This window comes from Podarcis muralis, chromosome 11, assembly GCF_964188315.1.
Source record: "Podarcis muralis chromosome 11, rPodMur119.hap1.1, whole genome shotgun sequence".
In the NCBI taxonomy this organism is placed as follows: Eukaryota; Metazoa; Chordata; class Lepidosauria; order Squamata; family Lacertidae; genus Podarcis; species Podarcis muralis.
The window spans coordinates 27,539,581-27,549,773 of NC_135665.1; positions in this window are offsets into that span (position 1 = coordinate 27,539,581).

A 10,193-nucleotide genomic window follows, 5' to 3' on the forward strand; every position below is an offset into this window, starting at 1 on the left:
CTCCAAGCTGACTCTTTATGTCAAACAGAATCTCAAACTGTCTTCCCATCTCTGGCTTAATTGGATGACTGCAACAAAGAACTTCCTATGGCATCTGCAACAGCATGGTCCTCAAATAACTTGTCATAGCTCATTGGAAGACCCACCGTGAGATACTACTGTCAGCTTTTATTTAAGATTTGCACGACTAAGGCATTTTACAGTGTACATATTCCACAACACAGCAGGCATATTAAACCAAAGAAGTTAATAAGCAACTGTCACCTATCTTTTGGACCGCTGTCTTTGATGACCTGATGCTAAAAAATATCAGCAGGAACTACATATTATTCCAAGCACTGTGCATCACTATATGTTTTTTTAAAAAAGAAAGAAAGAAAGAAATTTAACCATTGTGTTACCTGGAATGCAATACTAAATACTTTCCTAAGAGATCTGCCACCTTTTGACCTTGGACTTACCTAGAAAGAAGTTTATTCTGATGGTAGAATTATACAGTACCCCAAACATGGCATATCTAGAGACCTCTTTGGGCATGCAGAAGAATATGTGGGTGCTGAAACAAAGAAGGGGCATGGGCCCTGCCTCCAACATCTCACTGCATGGCATTCCTACCCCCTCCTCTGCTAACCTTCATACGTTGAGCAAGGGGACTCTAACCATGGTCAATAGAAACTGGATGTGGGTTCAGGTTCCTATAGGCTTTCATGGTTAACACACAAAGGTTGGGAGAAGAGGGGATGGGATGGCAGTTTGGGCTATTTTGCTGGTGGGACTGGAGAGGATAGAGAACTTGACACTGAGATCCAGTTTTCAGCAGCCTCTTGCACTGAGTAATGCATAGTTCTGTCTTGAGTAGTTAGAATGCAACCTAAGAAGGACTCTGGTGTATTCGACCAAAGTCCAATCAGCGGAAGGGCATTAAGGGATTAGCACCCCCTGGCTGTTGCCACACCACCATGGCATTTAGTGGTATACTCTCTCTGGAAATGGAAGGGCTATATTGCCCTCATAGCTATAAACCATTGGTAGATGTATCCTCAGTGAATGTTGAGGCCAAGTTCTAGGCACCTGTCATTGGTGGCCAGGGGAACAAGGTCATGGAGCCACAGCCAAGAACAAAGAGACACACTCCATAACCTAGAAAAATAAATTGTTCATCCCAAGTGCAAAGGTTATAACAACCTTGGCTTCCTGTCCAGAGAGACCCAGTGCCCAACCTGGGGATTTGGAGACAATCTAGGGCCTAAGAAAATGCCTAAGAAACTTCCTAAGAAACCTCCACATTGCACACCAGGCTGACTTCGAAGCCAGATCAGAAACTTTAGTTGGTTCAAAATACAGCAGCTGGATTACTGACTGGGCCCAGGGGTAGGGAATGTTTCTAACCAGCAACTACACTGGCTCCTGGTCCATTTCCAAGTACCATTGAAAGTTCTAGCCTTAAGCTTTAAACCTCCAGACCAATGTACACAGTGTACCTGCTCCCACATGAACCTCCTCAGATTTTCAGACCTTCATCTAAGGTCCTTCCTAAGGTCTACCTGCCTTCAGAGGTGACATAATAGGAATTCACCTCTGATAAAGCATTTTCGGTGCTGATGCCCACCACTGGAATACCTTCCCTCAGGCACCGACTTCCATAATGTCTTTTGTTTCAGAGGAAGATCTTCATTTGACCAGGGCTGGATCTAGGCACATCAAAAAAAGTGTTTCAGGAAAACGTGTTGTAAACCTTATAATGGGAAATCACATTAGTGAAAGATGGGACTCCACAGTGCATCTGGCGCCACAGTGTTATAACGCATATCACATTTTCTTTACTAATGTAGCTGAGTCCACAATCTGTTTTTCTTGGTATTTTAATCAATATACTGTACTGGGTTTTAACATCTATTTTATTGTTTTAATGAATTCTTAATGAGTTTGCAGATTGGTTTTATTCTGTTTATTGTTATTTTGAATTCTGTGATCCGCTCTGAAACTACTTTTAGGGCTGGATAGCAATATGAAAATGTTCTAAATAAAATTTCCTGCACAGATTTCTGTGAACTAAATAGTATGTGAAGCGACTTCTCTTACCTGTCTTGAATCTACTGCCAATCAGTCACCAAGTGTTATCAAAGAGGAAGAGGAGGGAATCCACTTTACCTACTTTCTCAACAATGTGCATAATCTTGTGAATATTGATCATATCTTCATGTGAAGATAAGGGTGAAACACCTGCCACTCCCCACATGTGGAATAAGTGTAGAATAAGACCACTGAACTTAGTAGGACTTACTTCTGAATAGACATACATAGAATTGCATTGTTAAACATTTATTTAACCTGATCATTTTGCAATATTTTTCAATACCTACTAAAACCAGTGTATTTCTGTTTTCATTTCAAGGGTTACCTGCCCAAATTGTCAAGTTGGCATAGGTTAAATTAAACATCAAACTAAAAAAATAAATGTTATTAAACTGACCCAGTCGAATGTTGTTCACAAAATCTTGGATACATGCAGTAAATGTTTGATTTTGCCTGCGGTTTTTAAGCACTGTCTGTTGTTATAAACAATGGCAATTATCTTCAACCACATACAATTTATAAAGCCCTAGGACAAAGCTGTAATTGCATTTTAAGACTAATTTAACTATATCTGGAGAGATTTCAAATGTGCAAAATTTGAATGAGAGAGGGTCCAACTAAGCAAGGATTAGGCATAGAATAATCCACAGTTTTTATTCTGAAACTTGCCTCAAGTGCCTTCACATAAGATCTCTAAGAATTTACAATGCCATTATCCGCGTTGTTAATATCTTGGAATTTATCAAAATCACGCTAGAGACCAAACTAAATGCCATGTAAATATCTGTCTGACCTATAAATAATAGTGTCATCTCCACAGAGATGAAATGTTGAGATTTAAAAGCCTGGATCAATAACATTAATATATAATGATAAAGATAACAAGCCAAGAACTGATCCTTGAAGGACTCGGGGATCAGGCGAAAGGTATTCTTCCAACACATTGCTTTTATAAAGCAATAATGGATGTAAACATAAAATATTTAAATCTATGGTTCCTTTGGAGTTTTTGATCCACAAAACATTGTTTTTTATCTAAAGTTCCAGCCTCTGTTAAACAAGGGTTAACCTAAGTCATTTCCTTGTTTATCTGATCTAAATGCCAGCACACAATTCATACTCTCCCCTTCCTTGTTTTCATAAGTTCTGCTTCATCCACCGCTCTGGAAAAATCTCAAGAAGAGTCTTGCATTCTTCCAATAAACTTGAAGGAGATCCTACTGGTTTGACAAATGACTTGCACTGAAGGGGAGAGTAGGATACATCATGGCATATTCAGCCAATGCCAACAGATTTTTCCTCTAATCCAGTGCTACTCAAAGAGGAAGTCCATGGGCCAGTGCTGTACCATGGCTGCTGGTCCATGCCAACCATGCCACAGCCCAGGTTGCATATGATGCTTAAGGGACCAAATGGGATCATCCTCAGAAAGCGGTCCTTCTTGCAACTGGGCCCCTGGACATACCCCTGACTAAGTAGGTTTCGTTTCTAGGTCTAAGTTTCATTTCTCTAAATAGGCATCATGGGTCACAGCCAATCAGGAAAGAGGTGGGGGTGGTTAAGGAATTATATAAGCATCAGCGCAAGAGTGCCCTAGGCACTTGATTGGCGCTGCTGAACACCCGTCCTCCCGCCCTTAGTGTAGGTTCTCAGCCTTGCTTTGGACTATGTGTGAGTCACCTGTCTTGGGACAGGGGCCGGGTAGGAATTTTTATCCATTTGGCAAATTGGCTCTGGCCACCTGGTTTTTTGCCTACCCCCTTAGCAATCATCACAACTTTCAAGGTTTGGCAGTTAGGCATTGGCTTAATTTTGTGTGTGGAGGGGAGGTGTGGCCATCACCTGCCCCTCAATGATCAAAAGGTATTCTGTTAAAGGAATCTGGGGGTCCCGGATCTCTTCTGAAGTCCGCTTGATAGGCTAGGGCCATGCCGGGATCACAGGAACCTCGTGGTAAGCTTCTGTCGGGCAAAACCCCTATGATGCTGCCCCGATGGGTTTACCTACATAGACTCTGTCAACTGGGGCAGCAGTCTGTTATAGTCTTCAGCCAATGCCTATGCCAATACCACTCACATTTAATTTGCAATCAATAAAGTTGTGGCCTTAATGTTACCCATCAACCTTAGTTCTGTGTCCGTCTGTAGTTATTTCATGGGAGGCTGGCTTGGGACCTCAACTCGCAAACATGGTACCAGTCCCTGGAACAATAGGGTGGGGGAAATTGACAGCCCACCACATCAAATAATTTGAGAAGTACTGCTCTAACCATCATGCCAGCTGTTTTGAATGTAGTAACGGCCACCAGGCTGGACAGCTTTAAAGAGGGAATGGATATATTCATGGAAGGTAAGCCACTTTGATATTTTATAGCAATCAAGTGTTCTATAAATGTTGTGGGGGGAAATAAGTAAGGCTATGAATGGCTACTAGGCATGATGGCTACATTGCCTCAGGTATCAAAGGAAGGATGCTTTGAATAGCATTTGCCACAAATCACAAGCAAGAGAGTCCTATACTGCCTGTGCTTGCAGGCTTCTGACTTGCCTCAGATTGACCACTGTTGAGGCCTTTGGCTAATCCTGCTGGTCTCTTCCTTGGGTTCTTTTGGCTGTAGCATTGTTATAAACAAAGATATTAATTGCTCACACAGAAGCTGGAACGCGAGAAGCTTAAAACACAATAAATACCCTTTGAACCAATCTTTGTGTGTCTCGCGTCTCAGAGAAGTATGGTTCCATCCTGGTTCCATCCAAGGTGTTTCCTTTTATATTTCAGCCATTCCATGTCCCTGGTCTGTTTCAACTTCCCACATCTAGACCAAAATGCTACCCCCACTTAGAAAATAACAGAATTATAATGGTAGTCCAGTAGTACCTGGCCACAGGAACATTATACCCTAGTTCAGTAGTGCCGCATTTAGGAAAATGTCATTCGAGGAGGTGTTTTGCTGAATGGACTCAAACTCACTGAAATCAGCACAAGACTGTTAGCAGAGCAGACTTCATAATGTTTCTGCACTTTTACCCCAGGTCAATGACTTCTCCATATGGTCTCTATGACAGCTGTAACAACTAGCACTATTCAAGTGAATCTGAGTGTTTGTTTCCTTTGGCCAATACCCTGATCTAAATTCACACCACATTAATCCATGAAATTATTCAAATCTGAAATCCAGCTTTATTTTTACTCATTTATCTTTTCTTATTTTTTCCCAGTGTGTACTCAAAAGCACTTTTCAGTTTTGATCGAATGCTCCCCCTTCTAATCCTGGGCAGTAAGTCATCATTCCCTTTTCATCTAGGGGAAGGCTGAAGCTGAGATGTTTCACGTTTGTGAAGTGATTTCCTTTTTGGGTTCCATTTTGGGGTTAATATCAACATGGAAAGTATTCCTCAAATTCATACTATCTGGCTTTTAAAATACAACTAACTTCCCCAGTTTTCTAAAACAAGGCAAATAACTGGGGGTGTGCTTTTTTAAACAGCCTGTATAATTTGATGTAACATCCTGAAAGACACTTAAGAGGTGTGCTTTTGTAATTTTCCAGTTTTATTTCAATCACCACCTACATTCATCCTCAGGAAGTTGAGAATTAACATTTTAAAAAACTGTTTCAGTATTCTATTTTTTTTGGGGGGGGGGGAGATTCAAATCTTGGTTTTCCATCAAAAGTGATGCTTCACACATGCATTTTTAAATATTCTGGAGATGCTCTATGAAACTTCATGATGGCACAGGTGGTTTCATCAGGTATATTGCAACATATCAGTTACTTATTTGAGAAATTAGAGCTAAGCAATTAAACCCAAGTAGACCCCTGAGTCACAAGTCAAAAATAGAGCTGTGCCCAATGTTCTTTCAGTTCAAAAGTGGGAGTTCTGGGGGCAAACTTTTTCACAAACCACTAATAGCTAGGATCACCATTATTGCCTTGTCTACCTTATGGTCCTGTCAACAGTAGCATTTCCACTAAAGGCTTTTTCTTCTTCTGGGCGCCATTTTTTGCCATTACTGTTAAGCATCATTGCATGACATTACTATGAAAGCAAATCTTCCTGCCCTCATGCTAAACTTTTGCAGGTTAACAAAAAAAGGTAGTAGCTGGGAGCATGATACCTGCCAGTGACTTTTCCCTAAACATCATCTCTGTTAGTGCGCATGCACACACAGAGATATCCAAAATGGCTCCTGTGAATGCAACCTGTGACTAGAGTGGTGAAGCTGGAGTACATATTTCTGCTCAGAATTATGTAACGAAGCTAAAGCTGCTGCTTCTTTTAATCTGGCAGATCTAATTGCAGCCATTGTTTTTTACAATGTAGCTGTTCCACCACATGTCTGTAACCAGGCTCATGTGTGGCTATTCTAACATTAAAAATACAGACCTTTGGAAATTTTCTTCATGTATTTTAAAGACCCAAAGAAGGCAGCAGAAATGGAACTAGCCCTTAGAAGCTTGGGATATTGCATTTGAAGTTTAAAGATAATAAAACAGAAGGCCTTTCACTCTGCTTTCCAATTTCTCCCAAAATGCTTTAAACCTGCCCATTGTGGAAAGAAAAAGGCTTTTCCCCTACATGATCAACAGCACATGGATTACATAAAAAAGAAGCCCTTTTCTGGAAATGGACTCTTAACCATTCACATGAGTAATCATTTAAATGTCTAGAGTATTAAAATCAGGTACATCTGTATCAGGGCAATGAAACATTATTTCACATGCACACACATAAACCAGCAAATACTGTATCCTAATGTCTGGTTTGTCTCAAACCCAGTGTATTGTTTAACTTAGGAACTATTTTCTGGTTTGCATTGCTCCCAAACAGAATTATCTTTATTTCTCACTTGAATGTTGAAATTTATTTGCCCAGAATGCTGGTGAATTGCTGTTTTTCCTTTCATGGAATTTATATCCCACTTTGTAATTGTCAGTTGTTTAATTTTAATAATGATGATGATGATGGCAGCAACAGCAGAGTGGCTGGCCATGTAGCCTACTTTACACATGACAGTCCTCTATTTTGAAGGCCTGCCCAGTTGAACTCCAGTATAAAGATAGAGAACCACGCAAAGAGAGACCAGGGATTTTGAAGCTGTCCATCAACATGGAACATCTTGGCAGCAGACTGCACAGAAACGTGGCACATCTTGCCACAGTCTTTCCCAATATGGTGATATGGATTGTGGTTTCCATTTAAATGATAGCAAATGTCTGGTTTCCAGTACCTTCCCCACACAGCTCCCCTGCTGCCCCTTAGACACTGCCCTTCCCCCCCAAAAAACCCCTGCTCTGGAGGCAACCAGTTTGCAGGAAGCAGTTATGTGGAGAGGAAAAGGAAGTTCTGCTGCACAAATGGAATCTGTTCTACTATGAATGGATGATCACCAATGATTCCTAAATTTGCATCCATCTATGTATGCCAATTTTCTGTAAATAACCAGATGCACTTTAGAAGACAAACTTAAAATCCTGGAATGGCAAATATCAGGAGATATGCTCCTTTAAGTATTCAGGACCCAAATCATTCAGGGCTTCATCAAAACTTTGAACTGGGCCCAGTAACAAATGAGCAGCTCATGAAGTTCTTGTAGGATCCTAAGTATATACACAGCTCACCACTTTGCCAGATGTTCCGTATTAGAGGCAGCTTCCAGACCTGTATTCATGGGTACCCCTATGTAGGGCACATTAAAAGGTAAAGGTACCCCTGCCCGTACGGGCCAGTCTTGACAGACTCTAGGGTTGTGCGCCCATCTCACTCAAGAGGCCGGGGGCCAGCGCTGTCCGAAGACACTTCCGGGTCACGTGGCCAGTGTGACATTGCTGCTCTGGTGAGCCAGAGCCGCACACGGAAATGCCGTTTACCTTCCCGTCAGTAAGCGGTCCCTATTTATCTACTTGCACCTGGGGGTGCTTTCGAACTGCTAGGTTGGCAGGCGCTGGGACCGAACAACGGGAGCACACCCCGCCGCGGGGATTCGAACCGCCGGCCTTTCAATCGGCAAGCCCTAGGCGCTGAGGCTTTTACCCACAGTGCCACCCGCGTCCCACCATAGGGCACATTACAGTAATCTAATTACGCTTTCTATGTGAGCAATACGCTAAATAGCCTAATCAGTGAAATATGGAATTGCCAGTGCTTATAAGCCCATAAGAGCATTACATAAGAATCCAAGAAGAGCCTTCTGGATCAGGCGAAAGGTCCATCTGTTCACACAGTGGCCAACCAGATGCCTATAGTAAGCTTGTAAGCAAGGCCTGAGCACGACTCCACTCTGGCTCAGACCAGGAGAAATCCCTTTACTTCTGCAAGATCAAATGGTTTTCCTCAATTTTTGCAATTACAAATCACTCCGTGGAAACATTTGTTACATTGAAAAGAAAGGCTGTTTTCTTCTGTTTCCTTTGTTGTAGCTGCTTCCAGTCTGTGCAAGATAAGAAGCAACATGCAGATTGGAATCAGTACATATACAACATTGTTATGAAATATTTATTTTTCACTTAACAACTCAGTCGATCAGAAATAACATGAGACTCCAGTTTGGCCCCAAACAAAGATTTCTGCTGGATATGATTTGATTTGTTTTTTGTTTTTTTACCTTCCTGAATAATATTTTATTCTTAAACTGGTTTTTTACTCACATCTACACACTTGAGAACTGTGAGTCATAGAATGTCACCTATAATTTGGGTGTCAGCTCTTCTGAAAAGCTTTATACCTTTTCAAGAACAGTTTTTTAAACTTTTCCTCTTCAACTGCAATTATTAGGCACAGATTAAAATATACCTTTTCAGGCCTTGTTTCTCTCACATGCATGAAGGAATACAGTGTTAAGTCATCTCGGTTGTAACTTTAATCACTCTGAGATTTAAATGATACTCCTTGGTATTTAAGGGCAAAATTATTCTCTTAGAACTTGAAAATGGTGATTACAGTTTTCCCTCCGATAGCTTAAATGATTCAGTTGTGTAGGCTTTCAAATGGTATTCAAATCCCTCTTCTCATCAGAAAGTGGTTTTCTGAGAGTCATTCTCTCTGGCTCCAGCAGGACCATATCTCAGTCTGATGTTCTTATTCTTAAAAAACTGCATTCACTCATTAGATAAAGACAGAGGGATTCCATGTTTGCACCAGTCGCAGCATCTGGTGAAGTGTTTTGATGCTGTTCAGTTTTTCCCACATTGCTCCCCTAAACCCTCTAAACTCCCTCATTGTTGGCTCCAATAGTCCTTGTGATTGGGGCCTGTAGTATCTTCAACCTTGAAAATTCTGCAAGAATGAACTATTTGATTAATATGGGGAGGAATCCCAAGCACGGCTTTTGGTGGGGATATAGGCTTCTCAGAGCAAGCCCAGGATCCACTGCTTTCTAGTGGGTTCCAGGCCCACTCCAGCAATAAAGGGGGGCCTCTGGTGGAGGAGTGAGGGGTGTTTTGCATACTTGCATACCTTGAAATCTGTGAGCTGGGGTTCTAACAGCAACAAACCCACCTGGCTGCACAAGATCCTGATTTGCAATCTACAGTCCTGAAAGGGGGCAGTGGTTGCACCTGTCCCTAACTGGATTAGAAACTTTCCATAATGAGTGTGGAGTCTGCTTCACATTACATGACCAAAGCTTTCTGATCGTGCTCCTGCCTTGGAGGGCCATTAAGATGTGAATGGGGTCTAGCACAGCCCACTCACACACCCAAAAAAACCCTCTATTGCACTGTAGATGCACAGGAAACTTCCTGTGGTCCAAGAGGTTTTTGTTCTTCCCATCACTTTCCCTGGAAAAACCCACTGTTTGCCACCAGAGGCACCATCTTCCGAAGAACATTGAAGGGGCCTGTTGCAGCATCCTGACGTCACTCTGTGCCTGGTTTTGTGTTTGGCCTCAACAATGGGGGCCAAGCCCCCTCAAAAAAAAAGATTAAGGGGGGCCCAAAGGTCTTGGCCCCCTGAGCCAGTGCCTAGGTTTACCACTGAATCAGAACAAATGCCAATCCACAGAAAACCTAATTGATGTTTGTTCTGATTCAATGGTGGGCTTTCCTGGGGATGGGGGAGCAGAAGAAGGAGGAGGAGGAGGAGGAGGAGGAGGAGGAGGAGGAGGAGGAGGAGAAG